This window comes from Colletes latitarsis, chromosome 11, assembly GCF_051014445.1.
Source record: "Colletes latitarsis isolate SP2378_abdomen chromosome 11, iyColLati1, whole genome shotgun sequence".
Classification (NCBI taxonomy): Eukaryota; Metazoa; Arthropoda; class Insecta; order Hymenoptera; family Colletidae; genus Colletes; species Colletes latitarsis.
In genome coordinates this window covers 21,841,090-21,859,622 of record NC_135144.1, presented here as the reverse complement: position 1 = coordinate 21,859,622, position 18,533 = coordinate 21,841,090, and the positions used below count along the sequence as shown (strand labels likewise).

Below are 18,533 nucleotides of genomic sequence, written 5' to 3'. Positions count from 1 at the left end.
AGGGCTCGTATTATAAGGTTTTCCTTTACCAGAAAAAGCAAACGTCGGAATTTGAATAATTGATAAACCGATCTCGGTGTTTTCTTCCGCAGACTTACCTCGGCATACGCCGAATATACTGGATCGCATGCGAGACGCAGATAGATCAAACACGTTTGTGGAAGCGAAGGTTGCCCCCTTCTTTCGTCCCGACCCTGACCCAAAATGGCCGTTTCCTAATCGGACATCCTAAAAATAACAGGACTCGTACGACCACGTCGCAAAGACGATAACCAAGGGGGGGTTAATACAGTTTGCTGAAACTGTTCTGAGTATCGTGCTGGCGATTCGGGTTACGCAAGAATAATTTATCGCGAGGTTAGGGTTTCGCGTAAACTCCGATGGACAATATATAAATGGAATATCGTGTTCGTGGATAGGGGTGCGCGGAAAGGTTGCGCGGAAAGGGTGCGCATTTCTGATCGCCGGTTGATCCTTCGAGCAAAGTTCGCAGTCTGCCGGCAGCCGCGCTTGATGAAACTTTATTCAACGGGCTCCTCCGTGGAGAAAAATAATAAAAACAGTCTCGATGTATGATATTCACGAGTGAACAAGCTTCTCCGTTGCACGGTTCAGAGACGAAACTTTAGACCATGCGATTATTCGTGAGCTCGTACCGCGAGGGACCAACGTCACGCGCCATGTGTTTTGAATCGAGATTTAAGTCCGGAACAGAGACGAACGGTGATCGATATTCGATTAATAACCGCGCGCTCACAATCGAATCTTCGTTGTCGCTGCATTCGTGAACACAACGGTTTAAACAAACACGCGCGAACGCTTGTCGATCAACGTTTTGTTAACAGAATCGTTTGTATGCTCGATGAGAAATTTAATTAACAGCATTTCACGGGGGACTGTTCAACGGGAATTTTGGTAACTAATTAATAATATTTTTTGTTAATCGTTTGGGGGAAAACAAGTTGATTTTTAACGCGAGTTTTGAAACGTGATGGATTTTGTTGACAAGTGGAATTAATTTTTGAGCAACAAGTAAACGAATGATTTGTTTAAAACGCGTTTAAGAGCGACACGGCGAAATTCCGATCCGACGTCGAGGGGGCGGCCGAGTGGAAACCCGGAAGAAACAGAATCTGCTAAAGGTCGGACAGCTTCATCGTCGCAACAAGGTGCGGAAAATTATGAACTAATACTAGGCGTCCTCTTCCTCGAAAACATCGACAGCGTCGCGCGAATAATAAATGTAATATTTGCCACCGCGGGACGCGCCATTTGAATACGAAATTTCGTTGAAAAGCTAAAGCCCGGATACCTTTAGTATAATATTTTCTTAAATATATTAATCGCAAAATTTTTGATGCAACTTAAATGCAATATATTTCGATTAATTCTATTTGTAATAAATTTCGAACTATGTAACTAATTTTCTGGGAACGTAAACTCGATATTTAAAATTTTTAAACTAAACTGCCCCCCCTCTCCTTAACGTTTAGTCTGTTTACAACAACAAAAAATCTAAAGTGTTTTACAGCAAAGTGTGTTAAATACAAATACTATATGTATTTCGAACTATGTAACTAATTTTCTAGGAATGTAATTTCGATACTTGATATAAGCTGAACAACCCCCTCAAAATTTACTTAAAATAATCGACGAACGCACAAATTAGCTCCGTAGAAAGCGTCAGAGATTTTAATAGCGACCGTTTCCCTCTATTTTAGTCCCCTCGGGGGTTGCAACGGCCCTAGTGATTTTGTCGTTGTTGAAACGCTCTTCTTGAGTTTCCTCGGCTACGCGAGCGTCCTTTGAGCTTCGTCTTTATTCCAGAGAATACGTAAATCCACTTTATTTTCCTGATTTAGCCATCTGTGAATTTTTCATACTGCTCTGCACCGTTTCTGGTGCTTTCAATTTCGACACTTTTGACGTTTCTTATCCTCCCCCCTTCCCTACCTCCCCCAAGAATGAGAATGAACCTCGAAGAAGATTCGGTCCAATTGGGAGGATGCGACCAGAGGCGAGAATTATGCTGAACAGTTTGGGGAACGCGAACATTCCGGGGGGATTTCAACAATGGCGGAATCGCTGAAACCGTTGTATTGACTCCCGCAAGGGCTACTTTTGGAGAAACGGTGGCCGCTGAAAATCTCACAAGGAGACCTTACAGTCGTGGAAATTCCTTTGGAAAAGATAGTGGGTGCAAGTTATAGCATATGTCTAGTATCAAAAAACCTTAAACTGTTTCTTCACAATGGGCCTTCGTTTTCGAGATATTTTCCTTTAAAATTTGATATGCATGTGATAAAAGAATTACTCAAACTCATTTTGCGGAATAATTTTTGGTTAAGTCGATAGAGCGATTAGATACGAATCTTTTGGCACTGGGTTCGAATCCCCGTCAAGCTACTTTTTTTTTCTTTTATTATATTGAAATGCAAATATAAATTTAATTTATTATGTATATATGACACACAGTAGTACAATAACATTATATGTAACATATATTTTTCTATATTAATGATTCGTATTAATCATTGTCGAGTGAATTCTGTATTAGTCATTCGCATCGTCGGTATCGACGCTTATGATTTTATTTCTAATACAGAATTTACTTGATAACGATTATGACATAAATATAATGTTATTTTGCTACTGTTCTTGCTACTGTCCTTTGTATTAAAAATTTAAGGATCGTTTGCTTTAATATTCATGTCGTTTATACGTAATAAATAAAGTATATTTTTGCATTTTAAAATAATAAAAGAAAAAAAAGGAACTGGGGATTCGAACCTACTACCAAAAGTGTCTCAACAAATCGCTCTACCGATTTAACCAACTCTAATTTTGTGAAATAAAAAGTAATTCCTTTAATATAACTTGCACCCGCTATCTTATCAAAAGCAATTTCAACGACTGTAAGATCCCCTTGTCAAGTTAGTTCGTTGCTTTCCGCGGTGTCAGATCGGAAATTTCTTGATGCACCCGGAACGAGAAGCACGACCGAAGTTATAAATATAAATGATATTGTAGGGAGGCGAGAAAATGTGTACTTTGCGCGACTAGCAAGTAGGTTCCTTATGTATAGTACTCGGCGTAAGCAAGCTATACGTATAATTCCAAGAACCCTGTCGCTCTTGGCTGAGAAGTTTCGAAAAATCAGAAAACATTACAATTTTTACAAAGCACAAAATATACACAAAACATAAAAAGAGTAGTTATAGATTTCTAAATAAAAAAATATTTTAAAAATTACCACCAAGTTTTAGTAATTGAAAATTCGTACGAACAATATAGAATGTATACAGGGTGTACCTGAAGTGGACGAGCAAACTTTAGGAGCATACTCTGCTCATCCAAAGGATGAGTTTACAATGGAGTTCGAGGAAAACACTTGTCAAGATTGAAGCGAGAAATTCCGTGGTCACGAATATGAAGATCGTTGATCTAACCAGATCTTTATTAAAGACTTTTTTAATTCCATTTTCTAAATCCTTGAGATATTAAAGTATATTTATGTGAAAGCGTACGGGCACGTAATCCACCAGTATTACTATCGTAGCTGCTCTTATATGTATACTCTTTTTGCATAGAAGAACGAAACGTGATATTTCTCGTGACAACATGGACCAGTGTTGCTATTAGACGTAAAAAAAACAAAGCTACTTCTCGCGTAACGCGTCTCGAATATGATGTTACAAATCGGTGAGTAATATTTATTTTTGGCTAAAACACTGGGGGAAATTTTAATGGGAGATTTTAGAGGCCAAAATAAGACGAAAATCAAGAATACCAATTTGTTCATGGAGGCTTTGTTAAAAAGTTATTAGCGTTTAAAGTTCCGCCTGTAAAACGGCGATCTGTGAAACTTTACAGGCGGAACTTTAAACGTTAATAACTTTTTAACGAAGCTTCCATGAACAAATTGGTATTCTTGATTTTCGTCTTATTTTGTCCTCTAGAATCTCCCATTACAATTTTTGCCCTATAGATGCCAAACAACCTGTATATGTATAAAATGACAAGACGAAATTCCAAAAATTGCTCCAATACCAAAGTCCAGTAACTTAATAACAATAAAAAAAGACTACCTTTTCTGGAAATAATTAAGAAACTACCGTGTATTTGTTAATTTCGCGTAATTAAACGGAGTAATAACGCAAGTAAACAAAGTATTGTTAAGTACCTTATGGCAAGTTTCTTCCTCTAGTTATAGCCTCCATCAGGAAGCTTTCGAAGCTCGAAACTACTTATGATATTAGCCCTAAACTAATGACTATGCCATTAAACTGGAGCTCCAGAGTTTCGAGCACTCAAACCGTATACAACATTAGCTGTTTCTTTGCTCTCGTTGGCCAGGGCCAGCTTTACAGTCGAAATCCACGCGAAAACGAATTAAAACGGTGAAATTTAACCGTAACGAGCGTCAATCAAACTCTCCATCAATTAACATACTCTGCATAGCCAGGGTGAACCAAAAGTAATTACGTTTCCTTTGATACTTTATATTCGATCGTATTACGTTTTACCGTACAGGATAATAGGAAAATAAAAAAATATTTTTATCAAACCGGACGTTCGAATTTCTGATTTTTCAAATTACCGAACACTTTTTTCGATTACAAACACTGAGGAGTTCTCGAAAGACAAAATCTTTCAGAAAGTGCAAAGTCGAGTAAACGTATGGAACCATTAATTGTGAACTACTTCGAGCGATTTCTCGAGAAGCGTTTCATCAAGATGCTTATGAACTGCACTTGAATGCGGGTGGCGGAAGGCAGCCATCTTCCTGGAAATGTAAATTGAACTTGTAACTGTGGACCAACTTCGTTTGTTGGAATTTTAGGACGAGGAATACGTCACGTTCGAACTTATAATTTAAATCCAACTATCGACTCTTACTTTTGTTACACACTGTATATCAAGAGCTCGACCGAATAATTTGCCTATTTTTGACGAACAAAAAATGCATTCGATCGATCCTGGCACGTCGAAGGATATTTATTTGAATTTTTTTTTTACTCAGTTATACACGGTGTGCGCGTACGAAATAACGGAAGGCTCAACAGTGAAAAGTTCAAGTTGCTTACGATTACTCGATTTAACCCATATTTTCACATTAAGGAATCTCGAATAATTTAAACTCGTTGGTTTCATAATACCTGAATAATCGTTCCTATGAATAATGAATACATAATGCGAATGATATGAATAACATGAATAACGTGCAAAAGTGTTTCCATATAGTACATTAAATGGCAATTTATTTGAACACCTAACCCTGTCGCGCGATTGCATTTTAACAAATCCTTAAACTGGGTCTGATCATTTCTAGAAACAAACATTTCTCTTATTAACGAGAAAATCAATAAACCTGGGTTTAAAGATAAAATATTATTTGTCAATATTAGATTCGTTAAACTGTACAATTCCAAGTCCACTTGGTATCTATATTTAATTGCAATAATGGACTCCTCGACAGATTTATTGCGAACAATACGTCGTTTCTACGACGCTTTGTTGTCTGTCGGAAAGTTTCTTACGAGCGTGGATCGTAATTAGGAATAATTAGGATTGTTAAAAGTATGCAGAAGTTCAGCCTGAAATTTGAGAAATGGCAACCGAATACGACTTCGCGAAGTAATGGCAGAATTATGGAAGAAACTTTCTCAATCGTATGGATCGTTACAAGCTTATAGGCAACTAGTTAGAATTTCGATTCAAAATACGGTGACAATTTTCTCTGAAATTGAGTTCACTCAAATTCTGCAAGGTGAAAAAACCTGACTCGAACAGAATTTAAATCATAAAATATCGACTAAATCGTTCAATTTGAAAAAAATATCGAATTTGACACAAATACTCTCACCATCTTACTAATTGGACGTTCCTATCTTGTTACTAATTATGTTGCTTGAAACCATTAATCCTTCATAATTTAATCCTATTATCAATACATGTTAACAAGCATCAGCTAAGGTTTGAAAAATACATATATTTTCGTTTAACTACGTTCCAAAAAAAAATTTCTATTGTACTTTAAAAAGTTATTTTCTATCATCCCTGGGTAACAATGGACCTTAATATTATTTTTCTCGAACGAAAATACCACGTTGTATAGAACATCCTCGATAAAGATAACAAAGCAATCTGTTCGGAGACTTTTATCGAGGTAATCGACCGGGCTGCTCCCAGTTCGTCTGTTTGGTATATAAATCGGTAATATAAAATAAATATTTGAATTTTATAAGGGCGCCGCTAATAAATTGACGTTTTCCAAATGAAAATTTTTGATTCATGGAAATTTCGATAAAGCGACTCGAATGAAAATAGTTAACAGTGATTCGAATGTTTCCGTTATCGATAAATAAATAACGAAAGTAAACGTATCGATTGGTTAACAAAATGCAGATTAACGCATATGTTATTTACTGTCGTTACAACTGCATTAAACGTTTGATATCGCAAATAATAGTGATTTCGCGCGGGGTAGACTGCACGTGTTGCTGACAGAACGTAACTGGAGCATGGGAACGTCCAGACACGTGGTACTGATATGTTCTGAAATTACTTTTAGGAAATACTAACTGACAGGGCGCGATATAACACTATAACTGAAACAGTGGAATTCGATGCGATGCTATAATTGAAAAATGAAATTCCCAGTCACACCTAACAATCCTTGGAATACCAAAAACTAGACGCATCGCCCACAAACGCAGAGATTAATTTTTTATTTATATTTCGTCGATAATTCGTAGTTTTTAAAATAGAAAAATTTATCTCTTCGTTAATGGATGAATTGGGCTCAGAAGTTTAAACCAGATTGTCGGAACCCAAAGGAAACTTTTCAGTTTTGTAACTTTTTAGGCATTCTTCCAAGGAAACTGCAGTTATTCTGTTATTTTACAAAATTGGGTTCGTTACGATTTACATCTATGTACGTATTTCAAATAGCGCGCCATCTTTCGACTCGCGTAGTGGTCGGTAGAACCGCGTCGGGAAAAATCGGATATAATCGTGCACGTTCGTTAAAGAAGAAGATCATGGTCGTTACACGTGTGTTCCTGCGACGAATAGATCCCTGCTTTAATAAATTCTGTAACGTGGGAATATAGAAGCGCGAGTTATTAATCTTCCGCACTGTCCCGTGTCATATTTCCGCGAACAAATACCTGTGTATTGCGAAGACATAAAAGGTCTTTTGGAAGAGACAAAGACCCGAAGAGTAATATTATTTTTATCGACGTTTCTTCGTTTAGAAAGCGATTGGAGCGTTTGGGAGATAAGTGATGGGTCGGTGACAGGCGAACAGTGTGAATGGGGAAAAGTTTCGTGTCGGAACTAGTTTATTTTCTCGACTGACAGACGTGCTACGTACGGGTATTGTTATGGAACAGCATTACGCCATATCGATTGACTAATGTCGCCTGATGCATGCATCATTTTTCACGCACCGATTGAATTTCATGCTATCAGAAAAAAAACAGCGATGTATGTTTTCTTAGTTTGTATCGAACGATTCGAACACAAAGAAGGAGCGAATTCTGTTTATATTTGACAAATATCGTTTCTATTTGCCTCCTTTTTATATAAAATGTTGGTCATCTTAAAATGACGTTGGAAAATTTCGAGATTTTTCCTTTCGTGTAAATATTCATTTTAAAAATAAATGACTAATTCCATTTAGCGTTTGTCGACTTCGACAATGTAGCGTGTCTTCTCCCATCACTTCTATTATCGCAATATTGATCCAAACTATCAATATCGACGAAACAATTGCGATGGCGGGAAACAGTGACTGCGAATAAACAGACCAAGTGTTTACATTGGAAACGTTGTAACGTATCGAACGTCCAAATTCGACGATTTTCGTGAGAAAACTTGTATTCCGAACATTTAGTTTATTTTTAAATGATGAGTTCATCCGTGATCGATCGTAAGTACCACCTGTTCCGCCTCGGTTCTGTGTGTCTAGGTTAGGTTAGGCTTGGAAAAATATATTCCTATTTAAGAGACCGTTTCTTTATTCGATTTTCAAGATCGAAAACTTGCCTTTAAAAGTCTCGTAATAATATTTCTCGAATATTAAAGTAGCTTCTAAGAGTTACAGTTCCGCTTCCGTGGACGGAAACCATCGACATCAAAGTCCGATGGAGATTGATACGTTTCCATGTCAAAGCTCGCGAAAGGAAGTGAAATAAATTGGCCAATAACGTTTCTCCGTCCAATAGAATAACAGAAATCTCAAGAACGTCGTAAATAACAAGATTAGGTGTCAATTGTACTTCACATTGAAATACGACAAAGCCAATATTTTTAAATAACAATCTTCTGAATCTGTTGAGACTATTACAAAGCCTCCAACTCTTAGTTTCCAGAGATTGACTTTCAATACTTCAGAGTTTACATTATTGGCTACTGTTGTTACCTACGTTCGGGAAGAATTTAAACGATACAGCATATACAGGGTGCTCAACCACCCCTGTGAAAAATTTTAATGGAGGGAAAATCAAGAATATCAATTTGTTGATTGAGGCTTCATTAAAAAGTTATTAAAAAACTTCAAATTATTTTTGGTCAATAGAGATACCCCCGAAATCCTACGTACTTTCGAGAAAAAAAATTCTTTACCTGAAATATACTGTATGGCCGGGAATGTTTCTGTAACTTTTTAACGATGCCTCAATCAATAAATTGGTATTATTCTAACCTCTAAAATTTTCCATTCAAATTTTTCCCTGGGGTGGCCGAACACCCTGTATAATCACCGTAAGCGCATCGTTGCAGCCACAAAGATCCCTAATAATAAAAAGAAAGCTTCTGGCTTTGCCGTTTATGGCTGCACATTTGAAAGACAATTCGCGAAGCTGTCGGTTCCGCTCGGAAGGTCAATTAAAGATATCGGGAGGTTGAGTTATACGGTCTTAGAACTGCCGTGCTCGTAAAACCGAGTCGAAAGGCCGTTCGACGGTTTTTATCCGACATTCTACGCCAGGCGTTTACGTTTTTGCGATAACATTTCACCATGACGTTAATTGCCTACGAATATTGCGGAATTAGGCGACTCCTTTCATTGAATGACGCCATCTTGAGTGAAAAGAACCGTACGTTCCAAGGACTCGTTGAAAAATAATAAATTAAGATTGCAAGAACAACGAAACAGAATAAACTAACCCCGTGTTTGGTATTTTCAAAAACAAATGAGAAAAAGAAAATTTGTATTCGTTGATTGTCCACTCTTTTTTTTTTTATTCTAGAAGAAAATAAACTATTTTTACGCGTAAAATTTCCTTTCGAACGCACAAAAACTACGGTAACTAGCAGTAATTCTGTTTCACGGAGGACCATGCTAACACGGTTATCAAATTTGTTCCGTCCACGGGATAATAGATTTACCATTATAGTCTCTAGCTATTCTTGCTGAGCGCGAACAAACGCTTTCTGATGTAAAATATAATTAGCCTATCTAATCGGAGGTTTGCACGCCAGAAAAATCCTAAATGCGCAGAGTTCTAAAAAACGAGTAAAACTAAAGCTAAATGTTTCTTTCGTTTGCACGATTGTAATAACTAATTAATTTACTCAGAATAATACACATGGTAGTCGCCATTTTCGCTAAATGCAACTACATTTTATCCTACCTAAAATCTAGTCTATGGATTGAATATTTCAAATTTAAAAGAAGTAAGAAAATCAAATAACCAAACGGATAAAATTTTCTTGCGATTGCGCGAGCATTATTTTATAACAGCCAAGAGTAATTTCTCTGGCGCTTAGAATAACAGATGAACCGTCCTGGTGGTCGTTAGTCTCGCTGAAAAAGAACAAACGTTGTCCAGAGTAAAATATAATTAGACCGTTACAGAACAGTTTAATCCGTTAAGTACTCACCGACACATAAAATAAGAGAAGTTCCAGGATGTTTTCGGGGAGGAAAGTAATTTTCTTACCTCCGAGTTGCGTGTTGAAAATAATTTTTAAGCGGGTGTCGCGTTCGCAGCTGCACATGACAACGTCTTCTTAGTTTCGAGTCTCGAGTTAGGCGAAATTCCAAACGTACATTTTGGCCGTGTGCCACCTTACTCGCGAAACGGAAGACAATCTTCATCCTTACGACGGTCGTTTTGCTAAATAATTTAATTCACCAACGTTTTCAAACTTTATGCATTCGGTTACAAAATTTCATCGAATAAAATAAAATAGATTATTCTAAATAACAAGTAGAATCTTTCCATTGATGTGAAAATATTATTTTACCAAATTGTTATCTTTAGAGCGATGTTTTCATGATCAAGTTTGAGGTTAGATTTTCTATTGAGGTTAGATTTACTATTGTTAGAGTTACTGACGTTCGTTTTGCAAAATAGTTTAATTCACCAACGTTTTCAAACTTTATGCATTCGGTTACAAAATTTCATCGAATAAAATAAAATAGATTATTCTAAATAACAAGTAGAATCTTTCCATTGACGTGAAAATATTATTCTATCAAATTGTTATCTTTAGAGCGATGTTTTCATGATCAAGTTTGAGGTTAGATTTTCTATTGAGGTTAGATTTACTATTGTTAGAGTTACTGACGTTCGTTTTGCAAAATAGTTTAATTCACCAACGTTTTCAAACTTTATGCATTCGGTTACAAAATTTCCTCGAATAAAATAAAATAGATTATTCTAAATAACAAGTAGAATGTTTCCATTGACGTGAAAATATTATTCTATCAAATTGTTATCTTTAGAGTGATGTTTTCATGGTCAAGTTTGAAGTTAGATTTACTATTGAAGATAGATAGATTTTCTATTGAGGTTAGATTTACTATTGTTAGAGTTACTGACGTCCGTTTTGCAAAATAGTTTAATTTACCAACGTTTTCAAACTTCATGCATTCGCTTACAAAATTTCCTCGAATAAAATAAAATAGATTATTCTAAATAACAAGTAGAATCTTTCCATTGATGTGAAAATATTATTTTACCAAATTGTTATCTTTAGAGCGATGTTTTCATGATCAAGTTTGAGGTTAGATTTTCTATTGAGGTTAGATTTACTATTGTTAGAGTTACTGACGTTCGTTTTGCAAAATAGTTTAATTCACCAACGTTTTCAAACTTTATGCATTCGGTTACAAAATTTCATCGAATAAAATAAAATAGATTATTCTAAATAACAAGTAGAATGTTTCCATTGACGTGAAAATATTATTTTATCAAATTGTTATCTTTAGAACTATGTTTTCATGATCAAGTTTGAGGTTAGATTTACTATTGAAGATAGATAGATTTACTATTGAGGTTAGATTTACTATTGTTAGTGTTACTGACGTTCGTTTTGCAAAATAGTTTAATTTACCAACGTTTTCAAACTTTATGCATTCGCTTACAAAATTTCATCGAATAAAATAAAATAGATTATTCTAAATAACAAGTAGAATGTTTCCATTGACGTGAAAATATTATTTTACCCAATTGTTATCTTTAGAACTATGTTTTCATGATCAAGTTTGAGGTTAGATTTACTATTGAAATTTGTTATTCGTTACTGACGATCGTTTTGCAAAATAGTTTAATTCACTAACGGTTTGAATCTTCATGCGAATATTCTAAAATAATATAGATTATTCTAAATAACAAGTCGAGTGTTTCCATCAACGTAAAAATATTATTTTACCAAATTACTATCTTTAGAGCGATATTTTCAGGGTCGAGTTTGAGGTTAGATTTACTATTGAAATTTGTGATGTTGATGGTCGCGTTAAAATTCGGTTTTTCAATATAAATTGTTAATAAATAATATTAGGATTGGATACGGTTGAAACGGGACACTCTGTATATCTTTAGGCTAAATATTAGAATAAATCAGTTTGGACGAAGATGAAATACGCGATAGAAACACGCGTGGTGAAACCTTTCGCAAATAACCAGCATTATCAAAATCCCACGTGCCTCGCTCTTTTTTTTGTTTATTTTTCGATCAATCTCGGCATCCCTCGAGTAGACACGCGTATTCGCATTTCCATACTCATGCAAAATGTATGCACAGATGGTCGAATTGATCGTAAGGCGATTCTTCGTGCATAACTAGACTCAAAATTCAGAATAAAAAATACTGACACGAGTCTTCGTTTGCAAGGAAATCGATATCAAAAGTTTGGTTGATCCGTTTATCGTCTCCATCTTGTATTGGAAATTTATGGAACATCCATTTGGAAAGGGTTTTATTCCAAAACACATCTAGTTCCTCAGGTTATTCCAAAAATATATTTAAAAAATAAATGTTTAAAAAGAAAACTCTACCCATTCCATCGAAATCAGAAATTAATTCTCCCGTATCGATCCATCGAATCGAACGATTACGAACATATCGAGGTTAATTAAATCGTGTAACTATTCTATCGATAATTATCAATTCTAGTGTCGTGGTCGACGCCAGTTAGTGATCGATCAAAATTTAAAGTGGAAGACTTTTTTGTTAGCTGCATTTTTTGAGCCCTTCTAGGTCCGCCATTGTTGGAAATATTTAATATTCGAACGAATCGTCTGAATAAAACTGCCTTCCAATTACTGTCTATTGAAGTTTCAAGAATAAAAAGAATTTCATTTTTAGCGTCAATTTTATTTGTCCAATTTGACAAGTGTAAAGAAATATATGATCCGGACCACTTATTTGTTTCAACGTGATATATTCCGCTACTGTACATTACGAAGAAAAATGAGAAAATAAAATTCTGTTGACTGTTCCTCTGTCGTATATTCTAACAATATTACTCTCAGTAAGTAGATACTTTTTTCCTGCATAAAAGTAATTTTCCGAGACACATACAACACTCTCCTCTTTACTGCTCGCGAAACTACACTGTGTGTTACGTTGAAAATCGCGCATATCGACCACGTTTGTGGCCTACCACCCCACCCCCTAATCCTTTATCATTTGCACTTTCTGTCCGTTTCTATTCCTATACATCTATCTCCCTCTCGCTCGTGGATTTTACTCACTCGTCCACGTTACCATTTCTGAGCGTTCTTTTCCATCCTACTTTAATCTCGTATTATTTCGAGTCCATCTTAGCTGCCTATTTTCCACCTTTCCGCGGACCAGGGCCAAAAACGAGAACGTTCTATTTGCTGAGAAGTATAATTCATATGCTTCGGCTGGTTTCTCTGCAGCGGGGCGTTAAATTTGCAAATTGAAACGCAAGGCGTACCGTGAAACGTCATTTGGACGAAACTACGTATCGTGTGAACGCGTTCTTTGTGAAAAAAAAATATAAATCGTAAACGCGTAACGAAATTTTTCTGCCAGGGGCCATTTTTTTCACGCGAAGTAATGAGGTCCGCAAACACCAAAAAGAAAATTGAAAACAGCTAACGTCGACGACTACGAGCTGACTTTAACCACGAAATTTAAGGTTAGGATTTTGTCAATAGCATAAAAAGGACCAAACTAGGACTGATCGGTCCCCTAAAAGTTCCCATTAATAATCGAGATTGAAAGATCTCCGTGTGTGCGCGTTTCGCCTTTAAAATTGTTGAAAATATTCATATTTTATATTTTCCTCGATACGTTGACGGGGTCAACAAGCTCGCACAAACGACGCGTTCCAGCGATTTTAAAATATTCGAAGCCCTTGTCAAAAAATTCGTGACAACATATAATTCAGGCTGCGAATATGTTTGCAAGATGACGGTGGAACACGCTGAAAATTATATGCAAATTCCATTATTACGAAACGTCGATCAAGATGGATCTATACCTTTGCTTCGAGCAGAATAGTAAACTCGGCCGTCTTTGAAGCCAGCATAGTTGTGGTTAACATTGCTTTGTAACGATAATTATCGTAGCTTGCTTTTAGAGAAATGACCAGCATCGTCGGACACAAAGGTTTAGCTTTATAAAAGAGACAAGGATTTACTGTCACCACCAGTACGATGTCGTTTATATCGTGTACTTTATGTACTTTTCCTCGCATTGGCTGTCGTGTGACCCGCCGACAGGTCATGCATCTTTTAAAAAGAATTTAGCGACACTGCATCGATCATTAGATGAAGAAAAATGTTAAAATTTTAAATGTACTATGAACAAAAGTAGCCTTTCGGTAAGGACTTGTATAAAATATAAAAATATTCCAATTCTGACTTTCCTAACCTATACTTCTCATTAATAACATCGTGCTCGAAGATGTGCACGTTCGAACACGATGTCGGTCCACGCATTGCTGGTCCATCTTGTCGCAAATTCTTCGAATGAATTCCACTTTGTTTACTCAACACAGCTGTATACACTCGCCACTTAGATTGTGCCAAGAATGATGTTACAGTTTCGAAGCATTAGCAAATATCGATCGTTTATTGTGCCCGTTGCAGTGTAATTTAGTATCATGCGATATCTCGAGTGTTATGGTTACACGGTAACGCGCGTCACGTTGCCGAGGTTTACGCAATGGCTACACGGATAATGCATCGCGTAAAATTCACAAACTAACCTCTAATATGCCCGAGATTTATTACGTACGTTTGCATGCCCCTCAAATAGGCCTAATCTGATTATGCAAACATAGTTTCTTTATTTTACCATAATGTACGACGTTGATCATGCAACACGATCGACATAACCTAGGTTTTTTTCACGAACTCGACTCGTCTTACCCTATTTCAGTATTTCTAACGATAGTAAAAACTATAAAGGAATATTGTATGGCTAGTACGAACCGTATTTGATAGGAATATCGTGTGACAGGAAAAGATTATACACTTTGTTGTAGAAAACAGTTGAATGAACGATAAAAGGATAAACGCACTTTCGACACTAATGACGATTACTTACGAGCACGGGCCCTTAACTCGCGCACGCGCAGAAACGTCGTCGTCAGCGTCACACTAGTTCATGGATATTTCTGAGACTATCTTTAATAAGTACAAAATACTAGAAAGTAATACTGTATCGAAATATGAAGTATGCATTTATGGAATGCAGAGGGAAGCAGTAGAAGTTAATTTCATTAATTTTTCCAGGTTTTCTCGCAAACAATATGCAAAATTGTTAGTGAATATATCTTACATGTTATTGTGTACTTTCCTATAATAGTATACTCTCAGCAATCTGGAAATTCGCTAATCTGACACGTCCGGCAATCCCACTGGATTAAATATAATCGAATCGTAAAGATCAGGCTTAAAAAGTGTGGTACGTTTAACTTTGCGTCCGCGTGAAACCGTTTGCCGCCTTCAATAGTCTATTTACGAAAGTAAGTGTGGGCGGCCACCCACTCCCAGCTTGAACTTTAACCCTTAACGGTCAAATGACTGCATTCAACGTAGCAATTAAGTGGACAGAGGAGACTTGCATACGTAATGTGGATATACTATGGGAAAATTGCGAATAAAAGCTCTCTTTTTATTATTCATAGTTAGAATGTCGAATTTTCGAGAACTTTTTACACATCTTCAATTTTCTGACTGAAAGTAACTTTGCTTCTTCTTAATCTCGGTTTCCGAAGATCGTCTGACTGTCTCGGATCTTTCGAACCCTTTACGATCCGTAATTATTTAGAAAACGATAAACTAGAGAAACGTTCGGTTACACAACTCGACGTTAATTCTTATACTGTCAGCGTTTCCGAGTTTCGAATAGGTTAATTCGAATATCCTACTACGCAGTTCTATGAGCACTTTCGTGTATACTGGGTGATCCATTTAAATGAACCGATTCGAACACCTTCGAAACTATCGACGATACTAAGAAATATTTCAGACAAAAGTGGCATGTAAAAAGTGAATTAAATTTCCCTCGATTTTTGAGAAGCTTAATTTTTAACCTGAGGATTATAAGAATTTTCTTTAAAAAAATGCTTAACACTGGAAAAACTGGGCGGATAGAAACTAGATTTCTAGGTTAATTTTTTCGATAGTACGGATGGTTCAAGCTTATGACTTCTCCGAGATTCATAAGGCTAATGCACCATTAAGACCTATCATTAGCTTAATTGGATTTCCGACATTCAATATCGCCGAGTTCTTCTCGCAACTATTACTTTGACCAACAGTACCAACTTCTAAAAACGACGTTGTCAATAACTTTGTCTTGAAAAGGAACTTACAAAATTTCCAAATTTCATTCGATTTGTTCTTTTTACATTTTTTAAATAATTTCACTGGATTATAAAATCAGAATACGCGAACGCAGTTATGAATCTGCGCAACAGTTTGAAAATGGACGAATGTATTCGGGAAACACGAAAACATTTCATTAACGAGAACGTTAAAATTCATCGTTGCCTAGTGAATGGTACGCAAATCCTTTTCAAAAGGTTCCTACTTCCAGAAAGTATGTCAATTACGGGATACAAAAGATATCGTGCTGGAAGTGACAGTAAATCATTCTTTTATGAAACAAAACCTTTGTATCGAATAATATTCATTGATTCTTTAGAATCGAATTATCAGAATTTCTATTGCGAAATTATGTTAAGAAAAAGTAGATTCGTTAATAAAATTGTGAAAATATGGAATAAATTCTTTGTATCAGACGATTAAGTACGGTTTGTCTAAAACGTCTGACCATATCTCGATGTTTCTACTTGTAAATTTATGTGCTAATATTTTATATATTTTTGGGTTACAAAATACACAAAATCCAATTGGTATCATGAATTTACTTACAGACAATATCGTTACTTAAACTTGGAACGTGACGTAAAGTGGTAGAATTAAAAAAACTCAAATGTAAGTAGAAATGTCGAGCATTGGTCAGTCATCAGAACTATTCTAAGTTAATTATCTCAAGAACAAAGCATCTTAGGAAAAAGTTTCACTCTGTGTTTTTCGTTCATTTTCTCGCGTAGAAAAATATAAACGAGGATCAAAAAATTTTGATCGAAAAATCGTCAAAATTTGCAATTAATTTGCTCGGTGTCTAGGAGCAAATAATTACGTTTCGTTTTGGGTCTGCTTGTTGAACGCTCGAACGAAACTTGTGTAGCAAATCCTCTCTTAAACACGATTAATCCTATTGGAACAGTCTCCTACTTGCGGAGACTTTAACCCGAGCTTAGTGTCGATAGAGGGATCTTGATAGCAATCTCGCGATAAAAATTTCGACCAACGAGGACCGATATTGGAATTTAACCTAAGACCAGTTAAGATCGAGGACGAAACGAATTCCCTTCTTACGAATAAGAATTTCTTCGTCCTTTTTATCGAACACGTGATTGACAGTTCGATAGAAACGTTTCCCCGCTGTTCCCAATCTTTATCCTTTAGGAATACTCGAAGGGAGAAGTCGAGGGCAACATTCGACGAGAAATTCAACAAATAATACAAGAAACAAGTGGCCATTATTTTGTGGCGACACCTCCCGCGCTCGCCACTAGAGGGCTACGGCTCTTGTCTCTCTCACAAGCGTTCGACCGACCTTCCATTCCTATATATACACTCCTCAATTACGTAACTGATGAGTCTACTATCAAACAAACTATTATTTGAAATTTATAATACTAACTCTTCTTTGACGAGACTCTGCATAAGAAATTAGAGGAAATTCTCGATTGGTATATTACATATGTCGCGAGTGGATCCAATTTAGTCGTTTGTGTTAGGAAAAACGAGAGAAGCGATAGACTTTAATCGAATTTGGACCGTTTCAATGAACCACCTGATATAAAAGTGGGAAAGCTGGTCGGTCCCGGTGACAATGCAAAATTACAGAAAGGAACGTACATATGGAGTGCAACACTTTGTAGGAAAATGGGAAGGTGTAGTGCGCGTGAAAAAGGCGCAGGGCAAAGAGAGCAAAATCGGTTTGTATCTCGTTAAATGTGCATGCGCATCGGCTTTTTAAAGTTCGCGACACGGCGAAACGAGGGGAAAACGTACCAATTCCGCCACGGCGAAATTAACATCGCGACGACTGTACCAAGGACGCTCCTTTGTCGGCGTTGTTATTTAAATTCGATCTCCCTTTTTAACACTTTCGCGAAATAGTCCCGCGTGAAAACTACAGAACTTATAATCGCTCGAGAAATTTATTGGAATTATACGAATCTACAATTAGAAAATGGCGCCTCGAAGTGTTACTAAAATCTTTAATTTCTACTTGTGATTTGACTATGTTTGATAGAATTAAAAATTATAACAATACTCCGAGGCATCGAGACGTTGTAGCTTCCGGTAGTTTGTCTTAATCTGTCTCGAATTTTCCCCGAGAATAATTTACATAATGATTCGAAACTTTTGACCAGAGCTAAGTAATACGGATGTTGCATAATATGCTGTGTAACAAAAGTTCCCACGGATTAAACATGCAGACAAGTTCGAACGAAGCTGTAAACTCGTTCAATCAAATTTATTTTCAATATTTAATCGCGATCGGATAACTCGTGTACATCGAATCGCTTTAAACAACAGTTTCAAATGGAATTTAGAGCCCCCTCGGTGGTCGATACGGGAAAATATAAGAGGAAGTATGTAAACATGGCGTCGCGCGAATTAAATTTCCTTTTTTCACGCTCCGGTACAAATTTTCTGCACCGTGATTTCCAC

The 18,533-nt window shown here is 36.4% G+C and overlaps 1 protein-coding gene across 1 annotated transcript in view; it reads left to right on the top strand.

Moving 5' to 3' along the window:
• The first annotated feature begins 1,047 nt into the window (after nucleotides 1–1,047).
• LOC143347346 (RYamide receptor) overlaps nucleotides 1,048–18,533 on the top strand; it is a 40,255-nt gene continuing 22,769 nt past the window's right edge. Inside the window, exon 1 of the mRNA XM_076776404.1 lies at nucleotides 1,048–1,169. The gene's annotated coding sequence lies outside the window, so the exon portion shown is untranslated. The remainder of the gene's footprint in view (nucleotides 1,170–18,533) is intronic.